Below are 14995 nucleotides of genomic sequence, written 5' to 3'. Positions count from 1 at the left end.
AATAAGCTTAGAGCTATTAACATAGATGATTTGAACAGAAAACAAGAAAATATGGAAAAGAATAAGATGAAAATTCTATATCCAAATAGCAGCAGCATCTGAGTGGAAAACAATGGATACATTGATAGCAGTATGAAAATTAAAGTTATCAGTGAACTTTAGAAATTATAAGGATATAAGGATTCAGAAGTTAAAACAGATTTCATTTTCTGTGGCAAAATAAAAAATCTGATACAACTGCATAAGAGTTCAGAAAATATGAATGTCACCGAGGCAGGAAAATTTGGTACAAAAATGTGCTGAATGTGTCTTCAGTTTGGTGTAATACTCAACATTATGGGTTAAAAAGGCAGAGGATACAGAGACCAGGGTAGATAATAAATCACATTGTGTTTGACAAAAATCACAGCTGGCTTCCAAAGGACAACAGAGAGGAAGAATCTTGAAAGTATTAAGAGAAAAATGACTATTAAATACTAGAAAAAGATGTTCGAGAAAGTCACTGATTTATTGTCAGAGACAGTGGACATTACCAGATGATGGGATAATGTCTTTAACGTGCTAAAGTATGTAATGGAATCAGATAAAATTATAATACAGGGAGGACCTGAGGAATTAAGTAGATGTGATAAAATTATAGAAGTCAAGCCAAGAATGAAAAAAAGGTCCTGGAAAGGAAAATAATGACCTCAATTATGCCAAATGTTGCTGGTAAGTCAGGGTCAGAGTCTGGCCATGGAACTGAACAATCTGGAAGCAAAAAGTCTTGACAGGAACAGTAGTGGTGAATGACAGGTTTACAGCTTATTAAGAGTGGGACTGATAGAGAATAAGAAGATGGAAACTGGAAATCACAAAGACAAGTTTCTCAAAAAATTCTATTTTGTTTGGGTAGGAAATAAGTAAGAGTCAGTTGATGTGAATAATGAGAAAGAGGTAATATGTTATTATATTACTATAATACAGTAGAGTACTGTCAAATACCATCTGATATGTGGGCCCATGAAAAATAGAAACAAAAACTGAAACAATCGGTTTAACTGCAATTAAATAATTATAAATATAGATTAGGGACTTAAAACTTCATATATCTTGTTGACTTCACTGTTTATGACTTGATCATTTTTCAATGTAATAGTTGAAAAGCATGCTCACTAATGTTATGTAACATTTAGTGATTTTGTTATATAGTGCTCCAATTTTTTTCTTTTTCATTTTAATATATAGATATTTCTTAAATAGGTAATAAGATGTATTTCAAAAATGATTCTTGTAGTTATTTTAAAGGTAGATATACATTTCTTCTAACAATAAGTCTGATGTGATTTGAAATTGTTTATCCTAACTTATCTACCAAATACTATGTCCTGACTGAATTGTGTCACTCCTTATCCGAGAAGATTCAGTTACTTAGGTTTTTATTTCCATGAGAAAAACACATTTAAATTTCTCGCTCAAGATTCTGGAACACCTCTCCCATTGTGAGGTATACATAGATGTGGTAGTCGAAACAGCCTCTTACTCACTCTCCCCACCCTCAACTACCATCAGGGAGGGTAGGACAGGAAGACTCCCTTGGCATCAAGTACAAAAGCAATGGGGTAGTGGGGACCCCAGACACAAGCATCACCATCAGTGAACATTAAAGGAAGATCCTGGGGTCACTCACAGCTAAAGGGATGAAAAGAACCATTCAGCAGCTACAACGTGGTGGTAAGTTTTCAACAACATGCCTGATTTTTTTCAAGAATGTGCCAAACTAACTATGTCTCTGTTGTGAAGCGTTTTATTTATATGTGTATGTTCACATATGTGTGTTTTTTCTTCCGATTTTGGTCCTGAATATATTGAAGGCAGGTTGACTTGCAAACATCTAAATATATAAAAATAACAGGGAATAATTCTATTTGATTCTCTTTGTGGTTAAAAGAGTTTTCATTCAGTAGAGTGAAAGTGGATTTGTTAACATTCAGTAATATTTCTATGACATCAGTGTGTTATCTAAACATGAACCAAGGTATCTGCAAAAAAAGAAAAAAAAAACACGCTTGTGTTCTGAATAAACACAGACAAACCTTTTCTTATTTTTATTCGCTGAACAGTATTGTAACATTACTATCAACATAGCACTTGTTTTCTATGAGGTATAATGCATAATCTACAAATAGGTTAATGTAAATGAGAGGATCTACGTGGCTTATATTAAAATTCTGCACTATTTTATATGAGAGACTCTGGAATTTGTGAACTCTGAATCTATTACAATCCTTGAACCAATTCTCCATAGAGATTAAGGGAAGACTTTAAAGTATGTACAAAATGTGTCCATTTCTGATACATTTTGTATATAGAGTATACAGTGGGAATTGATATATGTGTAATGATAATGTCCAGGGCAGAGAAGAAATGCCGGAGAAAATTCTGAATCATCCCCACTTAAACTATTTTCAGTATAGATTTAGTATTCTCCGTAAATCTTTGAACAGTGACAAACCATATAATTCTTGGTTAAAAGGAATGTCAACCAGAACAGGTCCCAGTTATGGGGGTGAGAACTTATGGCTATTTTCATAGAGAAACACTTTATTTAGAATCTATTGGAGTAGTTTTTTTCCTGTCTCCTTGATTTTTTTTTTGTGCCATTGTTGCAACTGTCTGCAGTCACCATTTTCTGTCTTGAAATATAAAGCAGATGCATTTAGGTATACATTGAGCCTGGAGAATTAGATATACATTCTCCTTTTTGTGAGAGCATTGACTAGATCTCAACTTGCTGGATAGAATATTTTATCTCAAATATGCCATGGAAGCACTTGGGTCCAAGAGGTTTAGGATTGTAATTACAACTCATTGAGACTCAGGAATTACAGCTAAGTAATTTCCTTGTTTCAAAAGAAATGGGTACACAGATGTGTATTCTGAATACTTAGAGAATCTTAATTGCCTGCAATGTCATGTGAGGTAGTCTTTAGGAGTGTGGTTAAATGGGATAAAAGGTGGAGAAAGGATACTTCCAAGAGGGAAAACATTAGTTAATATTGCTTCTGAGGTGAGCCATTTTCTTCGGTTTTGTTAAAAATGTGTGTTTTCTATTTAGAGATTACTAGAAATCAAATGACTTGTGATTTATGGCAAGTGACTATCATTCTCAAAGAATAGCAGCTATTAAAAAATACTCTTTTACTCTTCAGAAGGACACATAAGCACCAAGATGTTGTCCTTGTAATCATGTTCCTCTATGGTCTCAGTGGTACTGTGATAAGAAACCAGTTGGGATTTGTGGAGTGTTTTTAATCTCATATAAACCCAAGCACCAGGTACTAGGCTGAGTATGATTAGGTTTTGGTGATTTCCTTGAGTTTTAAGGGTTAAGAAATAGCCTTAAGAGTTTCTTAACTGTTTTGCAAATTGTATCTTGGGTATTCTAAGTTTCTGGGTTAATATCCACTTATCAGTGAGTGCATATCATGTGTATTCTTTGGTGACTGGGTTACGTCACTCAGGATGATATCTTCTAGATCCATCCATTTGCCTAAGAATTTCATAAATTCATTCTTTTTAATAGCTGAGTAGTACTCCATTGTGTAAATGTACCACATTTTCTATATCTATTCCTCTGTTGAGGAGCATCTGGGTTCTTTCCAGCATCTGGCTATTAAAAATAAGGCTGCTATGAACATAGTGGAGCATGTGACCTTCTTACTGGTTGGGACATCTTCTGGATATATGCCCAGGAGAGGTATTGCGGGATCCTCCGGTAGTACTATGTCCAATTTTCAGAGGAACCACCAAACGGATTTCCAGAGTGGTTGTAACAGCTTACAATCCCACCAAAAATGGAGGAGTGTTCCTCTTTCTCCACATCCTCGCCAGCATCTGCTGTCACCTGAATTTTTGATCTTAGCCATTCTGACTGGTGTGAGGTGGAATCTCAGGGTTGTTTTGATTTGCATTTCCCTGAAATAGCCTTAAGAATTTATGTAACTGGCCTGGTGGGCAGTGGTGGTGTCCAGCATTTGGGAGGCAGAGGCAGGTGGATTTCTGAGTTCGAGGCCAGCCTGGTCTACAGAGTGAGTTCTAGGACAGCCAGGGCTACACAAAGAAACCCTGTCTCGAAAAACCAAAATAAACAAACAAACAAAAAAACCAAACAAAAAAAGAATTAATACATATGTAACTGCATTAACTTTCTCTTTTTTTCATTAAAATTAATCTTTTCTCATAAAATATATTCTTATTATGGTTTTCCTTCCCTGAACTCCTCCCAAATCTGCCCCGCATCTCCAGTCATTCAACTCTGCATCTTCTTTCACTTTTGAGAAAACAGGCAAAGAAAGCACAAACTAGAATATTCAAAATGAGGAAAAAGCATGAGAATCATACATACACACACAATAAAAACAAACAAACATGCTAGAACCAATAACAAAACAAATTGGAAAACCATAACATATAATAAGCCAAAGACTAGTAAGATTAAAAAAAATGCCCAAACAAAATATTAAAACAGAATCTACAAAAGACCATTGAGTTCATTTTATGTTAACCATCTGCTGATTGGAGTGGGGCCTGCCTACCATTAAATATGGTTTATATACCCAGTGAGACTCCATTGGAGAAAAGTATTTTTTTTTTCTTGGCAAGTGGTTACCATTTGACCGTAGCTTCTTGGTTAGCGATGGGCATTTGTGTCCACTTCCATGGGTTCCATCTCATTGAGCCATCAGGTGGTGACTGGTCACTTCCACAGCATTTGTGTCACTACACTTTGTGCTCGAGCAGCTTTCCCTGCTCAAGGTTAGTGGTCTTAACCCACTGCTTAATCATACATATTTATATGAGCCTTTGTCTTACCTAATTTCTATCTATAGCTGTTAGAAAAACACACTTTAAAGACCTCACCATTTTAATAATTAGCACATTGGGACCAACATGTGCTAGATTAGAAAAATTAGTGTATTGTGTCAGGTTTGGTGAGGCTTTTGTAAATACCCTGGAACTTATACAAATAGACTTTCTCATGTGGCAAGTTTATATGGATGCATACTTACTTTTCAATTAACTTTAGAGAATCTATATGAAATTTAAGAAGTCTATCAATTGGTTAGTTTAACAAAACTAACCAATTATCTTGAGACTCTTATTTAAAAAAATACTTTAAAGTAGAATATATGTAGGAAGATAATTGAGCAATTTTTCTTAGACAGATTGTTTTCTATTAAAAACAAGGTATTAAAATATACGTTAAATGCTGATATGGACCATCATCAACATATAATGGAAATTGTGAAAGATTTATAAACAAAAACTCGGAATCCTTCAGTGAAAACTAGTCCAGTGACTGACAAGGTGAGGTTTCAGAGTCTGCATCTTTTTTTTCCATGTGCTTCTTGGGGCTCTAAGGCAACTTGGGGGACATCTATGAACACCTCTTTCCCCCATTGTCAGATGGGACATGATAAGACTGAAAAACTGTCAAATAGGTGGACCTCTTGATGTTCCGTAGGCATTCATTCACATTGTGTCACTATTATTATCCCTATGCAAGAAATGCTTAATGTTTTCGCTCCACTTTGATAAGTAAAAGAATTTTGTCCCAGAATAGAAATGAGACAACCTTGAGTTGTTTCCAAACTTAGAGTAGCATCAAAGTATGAAGACATAATGTCATTGACTCTATTCATAAGAATAGAACAGTCTGAAGATATGTTCATTCTCTGAAAAAATCATATATTTGAGAAGATCATTTATTTAAACATATAAAGCTTGGTGTGTTTGAAGACAACGGTATTGCTTTAGAATCACTCATACACTGATGTATTTTTTCTTATTCCTTTTGTGTGTGTGCATGTTCACTTTTTGTATGTATTCTTATGTATGAGTGCATGGGCACATGAATGCACATACATATGTGTGCAAAAAGGAGGTTGACACCAGGTGCCTTCCTCAGTCACACTCCACATCACTTTTTGAGGGACAGTCACTAGACTGAAGCTCCCTATTTGATGAGATTGGCTGCCAATGATCTTTAGAGATCCTCCTGTCTCCACCTACACAGCTTCTATGGTGATGGTGATGGTGATGGTGATGGTGATGGTGATGTTGGTGGTGATGGAGGTGGTGATGATGAAGATGACGACGATGATGGTGATGATGAAGATGACGATGATGATGGTAGTGATGATGATGTGTGTATGTGTGAGTGGGTAGCTATTTTCCAGGGGATCCAAATTCAGGCCTTCATGTATTTGTCACAAGTACTTTGAGAATTGAGCTATCTTTCCAGCTTTAAGCTTTTATATTTTGTCAAGCAGGGTTTTGTATGAAACCTTATAAATAATTTGATATTGTTAAATCTAAATGATCTAATATATCAATCTCAGATTACTAATACTAATATGTTATTTTTTGTTTTTCAAGGTGTTTTTATTTAAATGAAGTTTGTGTGTATCCTGTTTTTTTTTTTTTTTTTGATACATTAGTAATGATAGGCTATTGTTTCTTTTCAGTGAACATAAGCAGCTATGTGGCTGCTTTGTTGTCCCAACATAGATTTTCGAAGAGCTCTCCCAGGTCAATCAATTTTCTATTTTTTTTTTCTACATTTCTTTACAGGATGGCACATATCTTAAAATCCTGTCTTCTGGTATTTCAATATGGATAATCTCTGCAAGGTTTTTGTAGGATTGACTAACCTTTGAAGATTTTATGGTTTTTGCTCAAATTCTGTGGAAGAATTTTAGTAGCTACCGATTTTCATTTTGGATAGGAGTCACACCCAAGGTCAAGTTGTACTTGAAGGTATTCTTGGGATTAACAGAGCCTCACCCACAGGGTCTCCATTCTTTTGAAGCATATTCCTTTAAAATTATATTCTATTAAGACATATGAAATAATTTTCACCACCAGCAAACTTCCATTTATGGAAAGAATAAGTGCTTTGAGATTAAGTATTTAAAGTTTTGAACTTTCAATGAAGGCACGTGCTTTCATTTTGTTGAGACATTGTTTTCAAACCTTTGTTTATCCCCTGAGCTTTAGCAGTGATTATGGGATCCTATTGAAGAGGTCATCAGCACTGGGCAGAAAACATTAGCTCAGAGTGCAGAAGAGATGAGCCCAGCATTCAAAGCTAATCCTATTTGTTTTGCTTTATATATAACAAACTGAATATCTACATGGATTCACTATATTAATATTTAACATGCAAATATTTTAACATAAAATCTATAGATTTTTGCAAGTATACATGCAGCCTATTAGTGTGAAATCAGTACTTATTTAAACATGTTGTCCCTCATTCTATTGGAAAGATAGCCGTCAGTTTCATCAGAAATAAGGGCAAGCACACACATTTCCCATAATACATTAATAATGGAGAGAGATATCATTACTCACATTGTAAATTATACAGTAAGACTTAGGTGATTTATTTAGTACCTCAAACCCAGCAAATCTCACTGGTTGGCAGGAATTTGTAATGCATATTAATTTCACGCTCTAACCATATCTGAAATTAAAAAAAATCAGAATAAGACTAATTCTGATTTTCTTTCAAAATATTATATTCTAATTTCACATATGTTTCTCTAATCTTTTCAGCAGTGCTTAACGATTTAGAAGATGCTGATTAAAGCATTTCCTCTGATTAATTATGTTTTGGCTTTCTACTGTTGTATTATATTTTAAAATCAAGTGTGCACACATTGTCTGGATTAGAGGAGCATCTGCTCTTCTCAGGCTCTGCAAATATTTATATAAATCTAACTGCCACCCATTCACTCAAGTTCTCACGGCTTGGCTATCGCTGATTGCATCTCCTCATTAAGCCACCTTCAGGATACAGAGATGTAAATAAAACAGAGTAACGGCCTATATTTTAGGGGTGTTTGTGTTCATGGCTTTCCATCCAATGCCTGCTATTGCAATTTTTAGAATTCGTTTTGCAATGGGGTTTCCTTTACCTCTTTTTTTTCCTTTAATTTCATATGAGATCTTATTAAACAACAAAATAGTGTGGATGTAATGGGCAGGCTCTCGCAAGAAGATGTATTACTGTTTTGCAAACCCTCTATAAAGTATCAGCATAACATGAAGCTCATTAGGAAAATTCAAGTAACACGTGGAGGCAGAGTATCTTCTATTTTCTTTTCTTTTTAGTGTTTGTTCTATGTTTTTACAAAAACATATCTATGGGTCAAGAGAACATAGAAAGATAGAGCTTCATCACAAGGATTGAATAGCAATACTTTATGACTGTCCTTCCCCTCCTTTTCCTTACTAACTGTGGCTTTCAGAGGAGACTACTTTAATGTGTGGCTTTTTTAGCTCTACTGAATGCTTTGATACAAAGGGAGAGCCATCTATTTGACTTCATTTTACAAATTGTCCTTTGACCATGTAGATTCTGTGGACAGAATGGATTTTTTTTTCTATTGCAAATTTCTAAGACTGAGAATTTCTTTTCTTGCAGCTTTATGTAATTATGTTCAAAGGGGTTTGAATTAAAATGGAACAGATGTGTCCATCTTTAATTATAGTGTAACAAATTGTGTTACTGTAAGGCTTTATTAAGTGAAACACTCATCTTTATGCAATAATGGGTCAGACAGCTTCAAAATGGTATCAGTGACCAGAGGATTGCCTACTACACTTAGACTTCAAAAGGACAATTAAAGCTCAGAGGGTGTGTGCACGGAGCCAGAAGGAATGGTGGAAAATACTCACATTTGCTTTTCTATTTCATGTAGAGGGTAAACAACCATTAGAAACATACCATGACATTTGCTATTATATAATAAGACAAAAATATTTGACATCACAGACATTGAATGAGAAGTGAGACTATCTAACTTGGTTTTAAAAATAAACCACTTTAAAAATTTCCCAAAAACCCTTTTGTATTTTTCTTGTGTAAGAACTTTCTTATAAACAGATGGTGAGGAAAGGCTCCTGCATGTGCAGGTTGAGGCTAAGACATCACATGCTCCCAAGTTCCACTCAAATTGGGGAACCCACAACCAACCAATCTACCAACAACCAACCAACCAGCAGACAACCAACCAACCAACCAACCAGCCAACCAGCTAGCCAACCAACCAAATCTTAATTCATAGTATTTTATCACAACACTATAAATAATCATATAGGGGAACTACAACTTGTTAGATAAATACATAGTTCTTCAGTCAAACCGATTGAAGTAGACTGATGACTTCAAATACGTTTACTTTGCATATTTTGTCAACATTATTCTGTTAATTGAAGAAAATTCAGACTCAGGTAAAAGTAAACAACAAAATGATTAACCTGAATCTCATCCCTCACTTGGTGATAGACGTGATCAGAGGTAACTTACCAAGATGTAGTTTGGTACAGCTAGTTATTTTGATAAATATTACATGACAAAATACACTAGGTAATGAAAATTATGTAATAACAGTCATTTCCGATGTTAAAGGCTATGTACTAATCCCTTATATCCAAGAGAAAGCTGCATTAAATGTTTTCTAACTTTTTCATCACAGGGTTAATTGATTGATTATGAAAACATTAACCCCTTATTTTAGTAAGCACTGAGTTCATTTAAAATGCAGACTACTTTTAAAGCTTGTTATTCTGTGAGACATTGTTAAGTTTTCTTCAGTGGTACCATCCTTTGCAGGGGCTCGTTTTTGTTTGAGCCCATCATCTCTTTGGAACTATTGGACACTTTTCCTGGAAGTTTTATACCAAACCCTGAGTACCTGTTTTCGTAGCATTAAGCTCTTCTCTGTCTTTGTTAATCTCCACAGTATGACAATTTATCACATTGTGTTTAGTATGCCCTTCCTTGCAATGAATCCAACAGTTGGTCTTCTGTAGTTAGGCTCCAAGAATAAACTCGAGATATATGCCAATTTTCTATCATTTTATAGTTTTATTACTTCAGTTACATCAATGCTTTCTTTAGCTGGCTATCTATGAAAATGCACTTTTAAACCTAACACAGATGAAGGTAATGTTGGCATAATTTATGTAGTAATGGCTTCAGCTGATATGTGAACTACCATTCAAGACAAAGGGATTAAGAAAGCACCCTTGGGAAGAAATGACTTTAACTTAACTTTTTTTTTTCTTTTGAGTGCCTTTCTTGGGTAATGAAAATTGATTTTATATTTGAGTATGTATGTTACACAGAAGGGATGATACTATTATACAAAATATACTTCTGAGATTTTAAAGAGACATGAAAGATTTTGAAACTTTATAATTTGTTAGATTTATTTTTTAACAAATTATTGGGCCATAGACTAATCTTATGTTTGTGAATGGGAAAGCAGACTGCATGAATCCATTCTCAAGTTCTACACATATTTACAGGTGAGATTCAACCTTGTAGTCTTCTGCTGAACATTTTATTGGTCTTTGTCCAATGTCACACTGACTATATATATAAAAAGGACACATCATAAACTTATTTAGAAATTCAGAAGAAATTCTACTAGCCCTGAAAACTCTCCTTCAGGGTAATTTCCTCTCAAGATCTTTCTGAAAAATTCTGTACTATTTGTTGTCTGAGACAATGAAGTGTCTTTATTCTGTTTCTTAAGATATATCACCTGTATCATTTGTATAGAAACTATATCTATTTTAATTAATTAAATTAGTTTATTTAGTTTATTTTTTACACTCCATATTTAATCCCGTCCCCACTTCTGTCCACCTTCTCACTGTTCCACATCCCATACCTCCTCCCCAAACCCCTGTCTCCACATGGGTGTCCCCACCTCCACCCCACCTGACCTCTAAACTCCCTGGTGTTTCCAGTCTCTTGAGGGTTAGGGACATTATCTCTGAATGAACATAGACCCAGAAGTCTTCTGTTGTATGTGTGTTGGGGACCTCATATCAGCTGCTGTTTGTTGCCTGTTTGGTGGTCCAGTGTTTGAGAGTCCTCCGGGGTCTAGATTAAATGAGACTGCTGGTCCTCCTTCAGGATCGCCCTTCTCAGCTTCTTTCAGCCTTCCCTAATTAAAAAGGGGCCAGCTGCTTCTTTCCATAGGTTGGGTGCAAATATCCGGATCTGACTCTTGTTGGGTCTTCCAGAGTGCTGCTACTAGGTCCCTTTTTGTGAGTGCTCCATAGCCTCAGTAATAGTGTCAGGCCTTGGGACCTCCCCATGAGCTGGATCACACTTTGGGCCTGTCGCTAGACCTTCTTCTTTTCCTCAGGCTCCTCTCCGTTTCCATCCCTGTATGGGTCAGAGTTGTGACTGTGGAATGTCCCCCTCTCATTTGATACCCTGTCTTCCTGCTAGAGGTGGGCTCGATAAGTTTCCTCTCACTACTGTTGGGCATTATTTTGGAGAAATTACTTAAATTAGTTAAGGTCAACATTTTGTTCCCTACTGTCTAAGCCCTACAAATATATTTATTCTGGAAAGACTGTCTACTGAACAAACATACATTCATTTGACTGCTTGTTCATACCACCTCCACCCTCCACCCCATCACACTCACACACACACACACACACACACACACACACACACACTGTATTGCATGAGTACATTCTCAAGTTCCATATATATACATATTCTGAAATCAGAGATGGAATGGAAGTGCTGGTTCATTAATATCCCATCAACTGCAGAAAGCCAACTGCTCTTAGGGAGAATAAACAGGACAGGGATCGGAACGCGGGCTATGGCGAATGCCTAAGTAGGGCAAGATGTGAACAGGGAATGACCACACTATGGGCATGAAAGTTGGCAAAGCCAAGATGCTTCTTGAGTCATTATGACTGAAATAAGGAGGGCATTGGTGCCTTATGTGGAATGATTTTGGTAGATAGTGGATGGTCAAGGTGGAGAGTCAAATGAGGGTAGAGCAAGTGTAAATTATAGTTTCCAAAAATGCAACAGGAACAGACATGAGTTCAGAGAATGAAAGGAGGTTGTTTCCTGACAGGAGTGAGTTGAGCCTATGAATGCCTGAGCTGTTCTGAGGTCCAGAAAAATAGAGCATTTGCTGAGGGCTAGACTTTAAAATGGCCTCGCTGCTCTCTTTGCCACATCTGCATCTATTTCAGGGAATCTGATTGAGCTGAGTAATGATGAAGAATCTCTGAGTTCAGACATCTCTACNCACAAGGCAANCCTATGACTTTGTGATTGGCATGGACCTTCTACCATGTTGGTCCTTAAAACATTTTTCTAATTTTCTTCATTTTTTTAAAACCCATGGTTTACTTAAACAAATGTAATATTTTAAGTAATTGAAGATTTTCCAGATAGCTTTATTAATTTCTAATTTATTTCCACTGTGTCAAATAAAGTACTTTTTATGAGTTATGGAGACTTGTTTTATGGCTAGACAGTGGTTTGTTTTGGCAAACACCCTGCTTTTGAAANGAATGTGTAGTCTAGTGTTGCTTGAGGTGTTTCACAAATATCTTTTCACACATTTGTGTTCAGGTTGCTAAATACTTCCCACTATTAATTTATACTGTATAATTTGTATATTGAATTTTTTCTTTAATTTTTAACATTTTCTTAGTTATAATGTCAATTTGCTAACATTTTTCTGAAATGTTTCATATACTGATAATATCATTTATAATAAATGATATCACTGATATGATATTACTGATAAATATAGTTCATCCTTATAAATTAGATTTAAGTCTAATATTTTTAAACTTTCTCACCTCCAGTTTACAGTTTAATTAAAAATATTTTATTGGTCTGTGATAATTCTAATGTAAACTATTCATTCTAACGTAGTGCTATTTTATTTACTGTTTTCCTCATTGTTGGCATAGTTCTTGAGTGTTGGTAGGTTTCACCAACATGGTTTGACTGGATGGCATTAGTGGGAATTTACCATTCTAGTTCACAAGAAGAATCGTATCCCTCTAATTATTCATGAACTTCCCTCCAGGGTTTATGTAAGTGACTTAGGAGTTGTTGGTCTAGTTTTTCCTTTTATGGATTGTTCCAAGGTTATATAACCCATTCTAGGGTTAATTTTCTTCATTACTGAGAACAATTTTTCCTGAGCATCTCACTTCATTACCAGTGAGTAGAATCCTTAATCTGCCTAATGAGGAAAGTCCCCTTTCTTGACTCTGCCTTAGTTAGTGTCAGCCATGTTCCCAGGCTTTCTCCATGCTTTGGGTAGTTTCCTCATACTTGTTCACATTTTTCTCTGTGTAGTGTTTGAGGAAAACCTCTGTAGACATTCAGACATTTTGACTCTTAACGTGCTTCTCTCTCCTCTGACATTTTCCCATTAACTTGAGCAGGCACATTCTCCTGTACACTCAAGCTCGGATTCCTCAGCTCAGGGAGACTCTGGGTTATTCTTTCTCGAGTTCCACTCTGAGAACTCTCTCAGCTCAGAACTCTAAAAGATTTGTATGGCACACCTCATCTTTCAAGAAGCACTGGCATTTATTGGCTGGTATCCATTGTTTCAAAGTTCCTTGTTTTCTATGTTTTATTTTTTTTGTCATTTAGGGGCTAAATGTCACTCTTGTAGGAAAATAAATCTAGCTAGTCACTGTTTCCACATCTTGAGTTGACTCAGAAGGATCCACTAAACTGATTTGTAATTTTTAAACATCTAAAGATTTTGCCTGTAGGCTCCCATTTGTGTTCCCTCCCTAATCTTAGCAAGTGTATTGAAGGATCTGGTAAAAATCTTAGGAAGGATTGTAATAATACGATAGAAGAATAGAAACAATGCAGAAAAGTGTTTTGAAGCAGTGTAGTTTTAAACATTTCATAGAAAGCAGATAATAGAGGATGCTTGACTACTGTGGTGAAAGACTGCAGTATGCATGGTTATTATTTAACGGGGTTGTTGGTAATTGGCAAGTGAAAGGCTCTTTCTTGAGCTATAGGCACACTTCACTTGCTTCAGAAAGTATTAAAGTATTTATGGTTGTGTTAATTGTTATAGTGAAATATTTTCCATCATTTTACAAAAGTCTTGGCATCAGGCAGAGAAAATATTTGGTTAAATTTATCATGTGTTATATGGGAAAGTGAAAATAATAAGACACAGATTTTAGGCCAGCTGGGGAAGAAATAAAGAAAAAAATGAATAACTGAGGATACATGAATAAGCAATAGGTAATATCTACTGTGTGCTGCACTCCCACTGTGTTCTTTCTGTCTCTTGGATGATCTTATTTCCCCATTGCTAGCATACTAGGCAAGTTTCGGGTATCCACTGGGCTAAGTATAATTCCATTTTCTTTAGACAAGGAAATTGAGGCCTTTGCCTAAGTTTACACAGTTCGGAAGTGACTGATTGAGAATGTGGGTCCAAGAAGCCTGATTTAAGAGCCCACACATGTAACCACTGACTATGTTGCCAATGAGTTTAAAATGGGAAGGGATTAAAATATGCAAGAGAGCTGGAAGGACTGGGGGTTGCGGTCAGAGAGCAGGATATTAATGTTAAAGATGCCAAAGGCAGAGTAGTTTTGGGTGATGCTGGACCTAAAGTGGGTGATGAAAGTAGAATTGGAGTAAAGGTAATTGGAGTTGGTCATTTGAGAATGTTCAGGCCATTTTTGATGATTCATGTTCATAGACATTAAGTACACCCATGGCAATGGCTGAATCGGAGGTAGAGGGTAGACTAATACAATTTTATTTTTGTAACTAGCTATTGTTGATGATGTGGTAGCACTTGGTAAGGGAGGGAATGAATCTACTTATTGTAGACCAGAGCAGAAAAGTGTTTGTTGAGTACTCCACCAGGAAGAAGTAGGTAAGGGCAGTAATAAAAGAATAGCCTGGCTGCTGGCTTCTTTCTCCACAACTTTTCTTTTCTTTTCTTTTCTTTTCTTTTCTTTTCTTTTCTTTTCTTTTCTTTTCTTTTCTTTCCTTTCCTTTCCTTGTCTTTCCTTTCCTTTCCTTTCCTTTCCTTTCCTTTCCTTTCCTTTCCTTTCCTTTCCTTTCCTTTCCTTTCCTTTCCTTTCCTTTCCTTTCCTTTCCTTT

The 14995-nt window shown here is 35.8% G+C and overlaps 1 protein-coding gene across 2 annotated transcripts in view; it reads left to right on the top strand.

The window, feature by feature from the left end:
• The first annotated feature begins 1510 nt into the window (after positions 1 to 1510).
• Positions 1511 to 14995, top strand: part of LOC110311582 (casein kinase II subunit alpha'-interacting protein) — a 116674-nt gene continuing 103189 nt past the window's right edge. For both annotated transcript variants that reach the window (XM_021184971.1, XM_021184970.1), the window contains exon 1: positions 1511 to 1713. The gene's annotated coding sequence lies outside the window, so the exon portion shown is untranslated. The remainder of the gene's footprint in view (positions 1714 to 14995) is intronic.

This window comes from Mus caroli, chromosome 16 (assembly GCF_900094665.2).
Source record: "Mus caroli chromosome 16, CAROLI_EIJ_v1.1, whole genome shotgun sequence".
Classification (NCBI taxonomy): domain Eukaryota; kingdom Metazoa; phylum Chordata; class Mammalia; order Rodentia; family Muridae; genus Mus; species Mus caroli.
Note: the sequence above shows the minus strand (reverse complement) of the source record. Positions and strands in the feature narration are given on the sequence as shown.